Here is a 15647-nt window from a genome sequence, read left to right on the forward strand (position 1 = left end):
AACTTGAGTTTCCTGCATTGAGGGTGGATTCTTTACCAATTGAGCCACCAGAGAAGCCCATATGAAATAAATATATATTAATTATTAATTGATATAACTAATTTATTATAATTAATAATGTATGAATTAAATCATAATTGCCCTCAATGTTTTGAGATGTTCAAATACTCTTGTAGGTGGTGAAAGAAATTGACAAACCAATTTCTCTAATTATGAGTCTCAACCATAGGACTCTCATTTCCCTGGCTGGTAATTTGTTTAATAATGGGTCTATGGCTATTTTTGGTCAATTAGACATGTTACAAAGTCTGTAGGTAAGACTTCTGGGAAAGTTTCCACTGCTCCTACGATATAGAGATAGGAAGGGTCCCAGCCTCATCTTCCCTGAATACCCAAATATGAAACCTGGACCTGGAATCATTGTTACCAAGACAACAGAGGATGGCAAAACACACACGACACTAGAACTACTTCTGATGAGAAACAATACATTTCTTTATCACTTAAATCAGGTTGGTCAAGATTACTCACTGTTTAAAGCAGCCCAAAAGATATAATTGAATTGCATATTTGAAAAAGCTAGCAAATCTGAACAAGCTTTGTTTAGTAGGAGTCTACTAGTAATAGATTCCTGCTACTAGTCAGAAAGCTATCTACTAGATAAATAATCAAAGAATGTTGAGGTATACCTTTGAAAGAAGATACCGACAATGTAGTATAATTGAAGTCAATCTAAGCATAAGAATACCTGGCAGAAGAAGGAAAATTTTGTGTTAACATATATTTTTCTAATATCGCACATTTTCTCTTTGTTCCCAGATAATGTCACTCATATGCACATTTGAATGTCATGAATAGCCTTCAAAAAAGAAGTATGATAGCTTGAATATGGAAAATAAACACAAGATCTTCAGACCAGGCTTTTTCTTCCCATCTCTGCTGATAAACCCTCCTGAGAGTGCTGTAATGGGATGCATTTGAGATAAGGAAGGGGCTGAACTGTCAAGGGATTCACAGTGTGAACTGGTGAATGTGAATATGTGGAAATTACATGTACCTTCATGAAAGTTCACACACGGTATCTGGACTAAGAGTTTGCAAGGCCTTTCTCAAAATACTTATCAGTGCAGCATGTAAAGTTATTTTCTGAAGAAACCACGGTTTCTGTTTTTGGACTATTAACATAAAATCACTGGGGTGCTTTTTCTACCCCTGAATGGTAATATTCAGAAGTAAGTTTGCAGAAAAATTATATTTCCAAAACAACTAAGCCATCATTGCATCCAGTCACTGGCACTGATGAATCTTTGTGAATACATAGCTGTTTCAGTGGAAATACAACCCCCATCATAAATTATCTCCTAATGATGACAGATTCTAGAGGATTAATTATCAATTGATTCTATTTTTAAATGAAAATTGATTAGGCATCCTTGGGAAAAGATATTATATATTTAGCCAAAATTAATTGGACTTCTAATAAAGTATCCCTCCAGGTTGAAATAGCATTATAAATTGGTAAATATCTAAAAATGGTAAGAATAAAAGGTATACAAATACATGGTCAAAGAACTAGAAGAGGGCTTCTGTATTACACTTCATCTCTATTTTTTAATAAATGATAAGCAATTGCTTATGGTTTTTTAATTGAAGTATAGCTTTAATTCTAAAAGGAAAAGCAAAATCTTAACATGACACATGTGCATTTTTATATACATAAGTATGCCAGGTTTTATAATGACTTTGAAGTTTTATTGCTTTGTTTGTATAGTGACTGGAACAAAATTAAATTTCAGCTGTGAGGTCAATTCCATTGTCTTTACTCAAGTATAGATTACCATGATGGCATGATCAGGTCAAATATGTTAAATGAGTATTTAAAGAATAGCTTTATGACAAACAAAAATGTGGAAATCTAAAGCTGAAGCTAATGCAGTATGGGAACAGAAAAGTACACATCATAAGTGCAAAAAATCCTTTCCCTGCTCTGCTCCAGTGAAGCCTAAAATGCCAAGAAAAAAGAACTCAATGATTTAAATGCAAAATTCCACTGATATTCCAAACTGCTCTAGTTTGTTCATTAAATTATAATTTATTCTTAGAAAGCATGCTAACAAAAAAGTTGTTAAAACTTTTACAAGTATTCCATCCTGCTGATCCACACAGAATTAATAGTCTATGCTGGAAGAGTTTTTAACATATTAGCTAGTATGGACAGGTCATCCCTCTCAGATCTTATGAAAAATGAAGACTCTGGCTTTGCTGTTATGTGTCCTATCCAGTCACCAAGCTTGTGATTTTTGTGAGCTTTAACAAATTAAATATTTGGAATCTTGTAATTAGTCTATGGACAGATTTTGGTGGTTTTTTTTTTTTTGTATTTTTTTTTAATTATTTTTTAAATTTTAAAATCTTTAATTCTTACATGCGTTCCCAAACATGAACCCCCCTCCCACCTCCCTCCCCACAACATCTCTCTGGGTCATCCCCATGCACCAGCCCCAAGCATGCTGCACCCTACGTCAGACATGGACTGGCGATTCAATTCTTACATGACCGTATACATTTTAGAATTCCCATTCTCCCAAATCATCCCCCCCCTCCCTCTCCCTCTGAGTCCAAAAGTCCGTTATACACATCTGTGTCTTTTTTCCTGTCTTGCATACAGGGTCGTCATTTGAAGTGCCATTGAAATTTACTAAAATTTCTAATGAATGGTAAGACTGTTTGCAAGAGGAATTAACTATTATTTTCAATGAAAGGGCTTCCCTCATAGCTCAGTTGGTAAAGAATTTGCCTGCAATGCAGGAGACCCTGGTTCGATTCCTGGCTCAGGAAGATCCCCTGGAGAAGGAATAGGCTACCTACTTCAGTATTCTTGGGCTTCCCTGATGGCTTAGCTGGTAAAGAATCTGCCTGCAATGCAGGAGACCTGGATTTGATCCCTGGGTTTGATCCCTGGGTTGGGAAGATCCCTGGAGAAGGGAAAGGCTACCCACTCCAGTATTCTGGCCTGGAGAATTCCATGGACTGTATAGTCCATGGGGTCACAAAGAGTCAGACACGACTGAGTGACTTTCACTTTCACTTCACTTTCAATGAAAACAAATATTGCATGCACCTCAAATTATGAAGAATGAGAAATATAAAAAGTAATATTTTATTTTAGGGTAGCTATTATTTGTTCCTAATTTTTAGCATTCCACAAAGTCAACATATAACATAAACAGCCCTTGTCATCTCACTTCAATTCAATTCAATCTCTTTAACTATCCCTTTAATGTTACAAAATAAATACTGTAAATCACATCACACACTTTTACCACCTTAGTTAAGATGCCATGTCAGTGCTGGATAAATTATTTCAAGAAGTTAAACCAAACAAAACCATTTGGTCATTTTCCCTTTATCTGTGTAGAAGCAACACCCGGTAGTAAAATAAACAAATACAGATATATGACAGAGAGTCAATGATGGAATGAAACATTCATGCACTAGGGTATTTTCAGATCACATTAGGGCAATCTATCTGAGAAGTGTATAAGTTAGCAAGGAAAGCCACCATAAATACATTGTGTATCCCAGTGAGACTTGACTGAGAGTGTGTGAACACACCATCACAAATGGAGTTCCTTCATTAGGAAAGAAAGCTCAAAGTCTTTGCATTAATATGAAGGTCAGTAGCAGCACTTTTTAATAATAACAATTTTAGTTAAAATTATGATCCATCACCCATTGCGCTAAACACTCGACATGTTGCATCACTTAACGCTTACAGCATCTTTCTGAACCTGTTGTAGTAGCATCTTCACTTTACATATGAAGAAAATTAGACTGAGAGAAATTAAATAATTGCCCAAGGTCATGCAGCTATGAGAATACAGAGTAGAAATGTAAAACTGAAATGGAATGTCATTAAAAAATAATGTCAAAAATATGATGCTATTAACTTTCAATAAGGCATAAAGAAATTGACTGAATCCAATCAAGCCTTGCAAATTTAAACAGTAACCAGGAAACACTGCAAAACTCATCTCAAGTGAAGGAAATAGATCAGAGTTCACCTGTTTACACAGCAGTAATTAAGAAAATAAGAATTATCTTAAACATCACTAGCTAGGTAGGATCATCCTGAAACCCTATGATCTTCCTATCCTGTGTCCTCATGTAAAATCTATGCCCAAGATACAACCATTACCAGCCCAGATCTTTAATCTCATCCTTCATCCTAAATGATAAAACTGGTCCTACCAGTTGAATTTGTAACATAAGATTAAGAATTATATCAGTTCAATTTTGATCAGAGATCAAGAAAAAATGTTTAAAAAAAGAGAAAAAAATGATTGTTGTAGTGTTTATATGAAGATAATTTAGACCTGTAAACAACATTAAAAAATGATTGAATAACTACTGAAATACAGAAAAGGTAAAGTGGTATAGCCAAAACTGTAAGTAAATAAGTATGGAACTCTACAAATATTTAAATCAGTCAAAACAAGAAGGGAAGGAGGGACAGGGGAATGCAGACAACAGGTACAACAGAGAAAAGAGTAAAATTATGGATGACAATTGAAACATTATGAATAATTAAATTATTAACGTCACAGATACCCCAATTGAAAGCTAAGATTGTCGAAAGAGTTAAGTATGGATTTCTCCTTCGGAACAAGTTGGAGTAAAGGGTACAGGGTTTGCCTTCACATCTTAAAATACCATAACACTAAGCAAACTAGATGAGAAATAGACTTCAAACATTAAGCAGTAGCACATTACGGTGACCCCTGGGAGAAGTGAACAAATGAGGGGACTACAACTGGCCCAGAAAATGCCTGAAGGGAGTTTCCAGAGCCATAGAAGGGGAAGCTCAGATGTTGCCCATCAGTCTCACTCAGTTCTGGAGCAAGCATCACAGCCTTCCAGGAAGTGCTGTGTTTTCACATAGATAGTCAAATAGATCAAGAGCCTAACACACAGATTGATAACTGATTTTCAACAAGGTTACAAAGATAATTCAGAGAATAAAGGATAGTCTTTCCAAGAAATGGTGCTAAAACAACTGGATTTCTCTGTTGAAAAGGAAAAAAAGGGATTCTGCGCCGTAGTTGCTATTTAGTCACTCAGTCGTGTCTAACTCTTTGTGACTCCATAGACTGTAGCCCGCCAGGCTCCTCTGTTCATGGGATTTCCCAGGGAAGAATACTAGAGTGAGTAACCATTTCCTTCTCCAGGGGATCTTCTCAACCAGGGATCGAAACTGTCTCCTGCATTGGCAGGTGCAACTGAGATACCAGCGAAGGAGTTTGAGCCATACTTCACACCAAACATAAAAAGTATGTGAAAACAAGTTTTATGTCTAAATATAAACCTAAAATTCTAATTCTTCTGGGAGAAAAAAATTGTAGAAATATTTACTTCAATTAGGAAAATTTTCTTACATATGACATAAAAACACAATCCATAAAGGAATAAATTTACAAATTTGACTTCATTAAAATTGAAAACTTCTGCTTTTCAATATCCATTGTTAAGAATGTGAAAAGAAAAACAAACATAGTGATAAAATATTTGAAAATTACATATTTGATAAAGGGCTAAAATATATGAAGAAACATTGAAACTCATAAACCAGAAAACAAGCAAGCCAATGGTGGAGAAATTGGACAAAAGATTTGAATAGACACTTCGTGAAAGAAGGTATACAGAAGATACATAACAACATAGGAAAGACCAACATCAGGAGACAGAGAAATGTGAATTAAAACCTCAATGAGCTATCACTGTACATCTATTAGGATTTTTAAGATTAAAACCATTGACTATTTCAAGTATTGGTGAGGTTATGGAGGAACTGGAACTCACACACTGGTGGAAGAAATGCAAGATTTTATAACCATTTTGTAAAAGAGTTTGGCAATGCCCTTTAAAGTTAAACCACCTACCTAACATACGATCCACCCATTCTCCTCTTAGATAATTACCTAAGAGAACTGTAATACCCTCAAATTGAAAGCAACTATGTGTTCACCAAGCAATAGTTGGAAAAACAAGTTTTAGTATATCTATACAATGAAGCCCTAATTAGCAACAGAAAGGAATAAACCGTCCATACATGCTACATGGATCAGTCTTAAAATATGCATTCTGAGTGAAAGAAGACAGACATCCAAAAAAGGACACAGCATATAATCCCACTTATCTAAAATTCTAGAGAAATTAATTAATCCATTATGAAAGAAAAGAGACTGTGGTTGCCTAGTGGTAGACAGGCAATTTATGTATCTTTGTATGTCCCAAAGCACTTAGCACTGTAATTAACCATATCATAAAACCAAAGACTATTTCTCTAAAGGAAAAACACACAAAAACTTTTGTGACTTTTTTGTTTGAGAGAGTATGGGATGGGAGGGAGGGATTACAAAATAGTTTAAGGAAGCTTTGAGGTGATGAATACATTCATCATTTTGTGGGTGGCGATTGTTGCATGAGTGTATGCAGAGGTGCAAACACATCAAATTGTACATTTAAAAATGTATAGTCTATTTACTGCTGTGTATTTGAGTAAGAAAAAGAGACTTAATATAGAGACAGAATTCTCTTTTATGGCAAGAGGTATTTGATTCAATTTTCTTCTTCTTTAATTGTTAAAAACAAAGAATGAAATCTAAAATTTGAATATAAAGTTAAGAGGAAATAATTTGAATCGAATAAACAAAAAAATTATTATAAGCTATAGGTGCACATATTTTCTTTTCTTTTTTTATAAAATATATTTTAGCACTATAAATATCAATTCATTTTCTACAAATGAGTGTTGCATCTATTTTTCCACTTGTTTTCTTTCAATTTTATGATTTCATTTAAAAATTTTTATTTTACTATTCACAGAGAAGAAATAAACATCTTAAAAATTGTAAAAACATAAAAATGGAATTATATATCACCATTTGCAATAAAGAAAGCCTTTTACATCTTATACAAACATTCCAATGTTCTAAAAGGAAAATTTAACCACATATGTAAAAGCTTAAGGAGAACTTTTAGGAATTTATTCTTACATAGTATGAAATAGAAATCTAAAATCTTTTTCTAAAATTCTAATTGTTATGTAATATCATACATGCTTGACTCTATGTCCCTACTTTTCATCCTGGCCTATCAGCCTTGTTTATATCTACAACTGTGTCAGAATGATCTTATTAATATATGTATACATAAAATTTCATATTAGTTGAATTAGCTCCCAATCATTGTTTTCTTTTCCAAAAATCCCTCAGCAATTTACTTACCCAGATAAAATTTGATGTATAATTTTTAAGCACTGTCTTAAATTTCATTAACTTAATGTTAGTTAATTAACTGATTAAGAAGGACTGACACATTTAACATGCTTTATTGCCTAGCCTGGGGCATCAGTCATTGAGGTTGTCCCTTATGAAGTAAAGTCAGTTTCTTCACATTGTTGTCACTTCACATGTAACTATAAATAGAATTAGCAAATGTTCTTACATATATTAAATGTGCTTGCATATATTATACATAGTGATCTTGAAAAGAATGCTTTTGGAAATTTACCAATATTAAATGCAATGCCAACAACAGAAAAAAAAAGGAGGAGCTGTCTTTGGAAAATAGTAACGTGCTTCTAATGCAAAACCAGATCCTCAGAAGTTCTAAAATGTTATTTTTTAAATTACATTACTATTGAAATTACCTGTACTAAATTCTCCATTGGAAATTACTTCATAGATTGAATTTTGTTTTCATAATATGTCTGTAGAATGGTGACATATCTCTTTGTCACTGTTCAAATATTGACATGATTGTGAAGAAAACCAAAATTAATCCCTTTACTTTATTGTTGCAATTTATTTATCTTTGAATATCCCGAAGCATTTAGCACAGTAATATAACCATATCATAAAACCAAAGACTATATCTCTAAATGAAAAACACACAAACATTTTTGTGACGTTTTATGTAGCCCCCTGTCATGTAAACTGATAAGAAAAACACAGCCTCCTCTCTATAAACCCCCTCCTGGGAAAATAAATTACTAACCATAACTTCAACAACAGTTGCATACATAAAATGTGCAACTCTGAAAGGCCTCATGGCAGTAAATGTACTCTCAACCCTGAGAAAATAATTACTGAGTGACTGATGGTGTGTGGTGTGAGAAAAGACTTCACATTCTGAACACTAAGTTATGAGGTTTTGATCCTGTTCTCATTTTTCCTGTGATTCCAATAATGTGTTTTCATCTCTAGAGCAAAGGAGGCTAAAGTTGTTCCTTCCATCCAATATCTTTAGCCACTTTGTATAGTATCATTTTCCTGTCATTTAATACACAAAAGCAGGTGTCCCTCTGCTTCTCACCTTCCATCATGTCTGCTGTAAATTTTTCAATGATTCTTTGAATGGGTTGAAGACAACTCATTCTCTCAGCACTTCTTTTTATGAACATTCAGGGACTATAGTTAAGACAGAGCCTAGTGTAAGAGAACAGAAAGCAAGGCATTATAGTCTGAGATGTGAAGTTAACAATAAGTGAGAAAGAGATAGGTGGAGCTTCAGCTTCAACATCAGTCCTTCCAATGAACAGCCAGGGCTGATCTCCTTCAGAATGGACTGGTTGGATCTCCTTGCAGTCCAAGGGACTCTCAAGAGTCTTCTCTAACACCACAGTTCAAAAGCATCAATTCTTCAGCGCTCAGCTTTCTTTATAGTCCAACTCTCACATCCATACATGACCTGGAAAAACCATAGTCTTGACTAGACGGACCTTTGTTGGCAAAGTAAGGTCTCTGCTTTTTAATATGCTCTCTAGTTTGGTCATAATGTTCCTTCCAAGGAGTAAGCATCTTTTAATTTTATGGCTGCAGTCACCATCTACAGTGATTTTGGAGCTCAGAAAAATAAACTCCGCCACTGTTTCCACTGTTCCCCATCTATCTGCCATGAAGCGATGGGACCGGATACCATGATCTTAGTTTTCTGAATGTTGAGCTTTTAGGGAAACATTTACTCGAGGGTTTCCAAGAAAAGTGAGTTGACAGTTGATACATATTATCTAGGAAAACTTTTTTCTTATTGAAAAAAAAAAAAGAATTGTAAACAGAATCATTAAAGGTTGGGGCCATTTTCCATCCAATTCCATTTTTCCTATTGCCATAGTAATAGGGTTTTAACTGAGCACATAGTTACCTAGTTAAAGCTTACATTATCCAGCTTCTTTTTCAGCTAATGGTGGTAAGGTAATAAACTTCTTATTTTAAAGGATGCGTTCTTATTTTATTTAGAGGATGTGTGAGTGGAAATGATGCTATGACTCCTAAGCAACTAGCGTGAAAGAAAATTATCCATTGACAGATGAATGGATAAGAAAGCTATGGTACATATATACAATGGACTATTACTCTGTTAAAAAGAATGCATTTGAATCAGTTCTGATTTGCTGGATGAAACTGGAGCCTATTATACAGAGTGAAGTAAGTCAGAAAGAAAAACACCAATATAGTATATTAACGCATATATCCAAAATTTAGAAAGATAGTAACAACGACCATATATGTGAGACAGCAAAAGAGACACAGATATAAAGAACAGGCTTTGGAGTCTGTGGGAGAAGGTGAGGGTGGTGGGATGATTTGAGAAAATAGCACTGAAACATGTATATTACCATATGTGAAACAGATGACCAGTTGAAGCTCGATGCATGAAACAGGGCACTCAAAGCTGGTGCACTGAGACAACCCACGGGGATGGGATGGGGAGGGAGGTGGGCAGGGGGTCAGGATGGGGGACATATGTGCCCCTATGGCTGATTCATGTCAATGTATGGCAAAAACCACCACAATACTGTAAAGTAATTAGTCTCCAATTAAAATAAATTAATTAAAAACAAAAAAAGAAAATTATCTGACTTTCACTTGCTGCCTTTCCCCCTCTCTCAGACTGAAACATGGTGCAGGAGTGGCCCAGCTTTGACTTGATAGATAAAGAAAACATTCTTTGAAATGACATGATGGAAAGAACTTGGGCTTCTGCTGGTCTTGTCAGTTTGAGACCCTGCCAGACTGAATAACTAACCTGCAGACTTTTACATGAGAACTAAATTTCTATCTGATTTAAGCAGCTGCGTTTTGTGGTCTCTGTTTCTGTGTTTGTGTGTGTGCACAGACTCTCAGCCATGTCTAACTTTTGTGACCCAATGGACTGTAGCCCCTCAGGGTCCTCTGTCCATGGGATTTTTCCAGGCAAGACTACTGAGTGGGTTGCCATCTCCTTCTCCGGGGAATCTTCCTGACGCAAGAATTTAACCGGCATCTCAATCATCTCCTGCATTGGCAGGCGGATTCTATATTACTGCACCACCACCTGGGAAGCCTGTTTCAGTAAATGAGTCTAATTCAAACTAAAACAGGGGTTTACATATAAATGACATTCAGCTTAAAATCTGAAAAAATATTTTGCTAACACTCAAATAAACAATGAGGAATCCAAGGGCCACTAAGGGAAAATTTAAAGTGGGGCATGAAAAACAGTTCTGCAATCTGATATCTATATATATAATGAAATAATATTTTTTAAAAGTTTAATACCCAAACAAAATGAAAAGTTAAATCATTTGAATCAATTATCAAAAATATAAAATAAAATTTAGAATATAAGAAACAGAAAAAAAATTGAAATGGAAAGCAACAGCCTGGTATATAAACTGAAATGAAAAAGAAGCTGACTGAAATAAGCTGTGAAGTTTCTTTAGTAAAGAAGCTAAAATTTTAAATTAGATTTCAATCTCTCTATTGGAAGTCTCAAAGAACTAGAATCTTACCACAGAAAATATAATTAGTCATGAAGAGTAAAACAGACAATGAGATTAAATGATGGGACAATAGGCATTTATCAGAGAGAAATTAGACAAGTGGACAAAACTAATCATAAATATTTAAGATAAAACTAAGCTGAAATGAAAGAAAAACACATGATGCTTTTTGTAATGCTTATAAATCTCTACAAAAATAAAAGGAAAGAAATAATTAGGCTATTTATAAGGAAATAAAAACTAGGCTTTAAGCATCTAATATTATATCTAAGAATATTTTAAAAGACCAAGTGATGTTTAACAGAGAGAGATTATGGCAAAAATATACACAGTGAAGTTAATATTTTTCTGTGAAGTTACTGGAATTATTTTCACTGATATGTAAAGACTCCATGAAAATTACTTGAAGACATATTTCATCAATCTGCAAAGGAATCAAATAATAGATTTTAAAATAATGGAATAATCATTTATACTGCATAAGTAGTTTTTAGTTAGGAAAAGAAAAGGAAAGAAGTAAAAATCATGAGATAAGGATGTGTACTTTTAGAGCAAATCCCAAAGCACTAGTAAAAACTGGAAGACAAGCAGTACCTGTGAAAATAACTGAAGCCCAAAGTTCTAAAAATGGGACATTCATAGACATATTTCTATGCATAATGTTTTCTCACAAAGGGAAGCTATGATTATTGCACATGCCTATAAAAGGAAGTGCACATATTTATAATGTTGGGAATGTTCTATGCACGTGAATGGGACCTGGGGACAGGACGCTGTGCACAGAGTCTACGGTCAGACTGAGTGGTTGGGTAGCTCACGTGACTCTGCACACATAAGGTAATGCATAATGACTCAAACTATGTGAACAAAAATGTATTGTTTTCTACACTTTTGCCAAATTTACTGGGAGCTGACAACAAGCTAAAAAAGATATTCTGTTAACTCTGAAGTTAACTTCAGGTGGGCCTGGGATAAGCACCACGGTTCTCACAAGAGGGACTCAACAAGAGCAGAGTCAGATGATGGAGCAGAGGGAGGAGAGAGAATGTGATGTGGGACCAGGATGAGTCAGATCCTAGAAGATGGAAGACACAAGGAATAGATTCTCCCAGAATCTCCTGTAGGAGTTAGAACTGCTGGAATTTTTTAATCCCGTAAGAATCACTTTGGCATTCGGACCTCCAGAGCTGTAAGAGAATGAATTTATGTTATTTCAGCCACTACCTTTGGGGTAATTTGTTGATATTGGCAACAATGGGGTTTATGTCGATCATTTCAATGGAAGGCCAGGAAAGCTGACAAAGCCAGATGGAGAGAGGATGTAACAGAATTTGAAGAAGTGAGATGAATGCAAAAACGCTTTGATAAAAAGTGGGGAATATATGAAGAAAGAGTATGTAGTTAAGGCAATAAATTTTATATTGGTGCTTCTTGGAGCATGTATGGGTGGTGAGGACAGCCATTCATCCATAAGGGAGTAACAGCTGACACAGGGATGAATGGAGATAATTGCAGGAGAAAGATCCTGATAAGGAAAAAGGGATTTGGTGAGAATCAAGTGCGGATACACTGACCGTTGACAAGGAGTCTCTTCTTTAAGATTATAGAGGAAGATGGGCTGACAGAAAGACTCGGGGATGGCAAGATGAAAGACTTTACACATGAGATTCCCCTTCACCCAAGAAGGAAAGGGCAACCATTGAGATTAAAGAAACATATGGAGTAAGAAGTCTGAAAGGTTATGAAAGGATATGATTTGGTAGGAAAGTGATTTTATAAAGTGTATAGTTCACAGAGTTTATAGTCTTGTTTTAAAATGGATGGTTATACATGTATAGTGACATCAACACGGGCATGCATGTATGTTTTCTCCAACAATATTCAGCAACATGAGTGCAAAATGGAAAGATATTTGAGCATATTTGCATAGACATAATAGGTAGTAGTAATAAGTAGTAATGCTCTTCACAACTCATGGGCTCTAAACTGGAAAAGTAGACAGAAGAAGGTGGAAACAGAGTTAAAATGACATCAGTGAGTTCAAGACATTCACAGGATTGCTCAAATAAATCATTCTCATGGTCAAGTGTCCCCAAAACGGGTCTAGGTTAGAGTTAAAGACACAGAAGGAAAAGTACAGGCGAAATATGCTAGCTGATAGGATGTGCTTCTATTATGTGGGGTGTAGCCCTTTGTGAGAAGATTTTGCATTTCCAATCTTAGAACTGACAAAAAGCAAGTAAGAGCAAAAATCACAGAAATCACAGCATGATACTATTACTTGACTTCATTTTAAATTTCTCTAAAGATTGTAAAGCCTTATGCGTGAACCCATATGCCTGTGTTGGGATGGCTATTCACGTAATAAATAGCCACGTGACCTTTCACACTAGCTCTCAAGACCTTGGTAAATCTGCCATGTTACCGTGTCAGTTCCTAAACTTTTAACATGAGAAAACTTACTCATTAACATAACCAGAAAAGATTCATTAACCAGGTTCACATGATATAAACAAAAATTCAGAATAAGATAGAAAATTGAAAATATTATACAAGTGTTAGAATACTAATGATAAAAAAATGCCATTATTTAAAGAAAACTGATAATGGACAACAAATTTTTTTAAAAGGTTTTTATGATCATACAATTAGGATAATTGTAAATAATTAAAAGAAATATTTAAGAGCACCTTATGGTTTTTATTTTGTGATGGATACAACAGATGTTTAACAGCATTCATTTCATTTATCTCACAGTAGGCGTGTTCTTGCCAAAAAGATTTTAAAGTTGAGTCAAAAAAAAATAAAAATAAAAAATAAAAATAAATAAAAATAAAAAATAAAGTTGAGTCATTCACTAACTTCAACTCCCTAGTCCTAGCTACCTACCTGATCTTCAGGTAGCTGCTTGTGGAGTATTAAAAGGTATTTGCTCCTGAGTTATGTTTTGTACATCAGTTTAGCAACAAAAGACTGACAATAATCTCCACTTACTACACTTGTGAGAAAGTAAACACACATCATGGAGCATTATAATAACTGCAAATTCTTCCTATGACTCTTCTTTAAAAAGTGACAGTTACAGGATAAGGAATGAATGAGAAAGAGGAGGTTAAAATACAATGAGTCATGGAGGTGTCCTACCTCAGAAAATATAGGTGCTATCAATGAAAGTGGAAAAAAGACCTATAGTTCTGGGACATTCAAAAAAATAGAAATATGTGAGTGTATTATGTTTCTATGAAATTGATGAAGCTTTGTTTATTGCTATTCTCTTCACTTAATTCTAAGCTTTACTTACCTTTTTACTTAATTTTACCACCAGAAATAATCAAAGCAAAAATAGTTTACTAAGTCAATACCACTTAACTAATATTGCAAATCTAAAGGAATACAGGGAAGAAAAAGCAAAAATGATTAGAAAGGTTAATCACCCAAGTACCTCTATTATCATAGAAAAGGTGGAGCAAGCACAAACAGATGATATCATTGATTTATATTACATGTATATAAATTGTATATTTATAAATCTATATATATATAAATATTATATATAATAAATTCCTCCTTCCCCTTCACTTGCATTTAAAATCTATGTGTGTGTATATCTAAATCTATACATATAATTCATCAGAAATTTCTATTCAATTCAATATTTAGGAGGACACTGAACTAGTTTAAATGCATTCATAAGCTAAACTAAATAAATGAAACTTTGTAGCCATACGTCCCAATGGCGATACACCTGATCAGGGTGAAGATTTCAAGTTCTCTGCTACAGACCTCATCCTAACCCTGTCCATCATCACAGCACTGGTAATCACTCCAAGGTACCCTACAGTGATAGCTTCCCAGGTTAGACATCATCCTCGCTGGTTCAAATTCAGGTTTGCCTCAGGTATCTCCCTGAACTGTGCCTTAAAAATCCACCAAAGGTTACTTAAACATACAGACTCTGAAAAATCACATTTAGGCGGAAGACAGAGGATATTGATAACTTAATAGGATTCTCTAAGAATTTTAAAAGTGGGTCAAGACTGAACAGTGTATTTCAATGTTAACAGTATATACAAAGCATAATGGAAAAAATGGATTAAAAGGAAAAGAAATCTTGAAGAATGATATGTGGGTAAATATGGAAACAAAGAAAATGCACTGTACAAGGAAAAATATGCATTATGTATGAAATCAGACTCTAGAAAGAAGCAATATGGAAAAATAAGTCAAATAAAACAATTGGACTCTAGCTTTATTCAAGGCTAACTATTAGAGGCCAGAATTAATAAAATACTAGCAATGTGCAAATGAAAGTCTCTTACTAATGGAAGTTTTATACTATAATTTGAAAAAAAGCCTAAGGTTATCTTTAAAGCTGTGATCAGAAACAGAAGCTCTGATAGATCAAAGTAACATCTTTTATTTCACGTCTCTCTGCAGAACAATTAAGGATTCTGTTATTAGCCATCTGCTAGGTTGGGGTTTTATTTTAAATGAGCTAAAAAGAATGAGATACACCATCCCAGAACTGTATTTGAGTCATCATATGCAGGAATGTTTGTTTATATTAGCGTGACATTTTTGCAGTAGAGTCTTAGCAAAGGACACTTCAAATGAGCTGATAAATTATATGACATGCTCAGACAAGGTAATGGAGTCAATCAGAAAATCTCTCATTAGATAAGGTTATGAAATCTGTGAGGTTATAATAGTTGTGAATAAGATGGGTACAAATTAAAATGTCCAAAAGGCTAAAATTAAGAGTTTTTCTTTCACAGCAGTGCATTATACAAGAGGTTTTTCCTCTTCTTAGTTTTCAACAAAA

The sequence above is a fragment of the Capra hircus genome, chromosome 16 (assembly GCF_001704415.2).
Source record: "Capra hircus breed San Clemente chromosome 16, ASM170441v1, whole genome shotgun sequence".
In the NCBI taxonomy this organism is placed as follows: Eukaryota; Metazoa; Chordata; class Mammalia; order Artiodactyla; family Bovidae; genus Capra; species Capra hircus.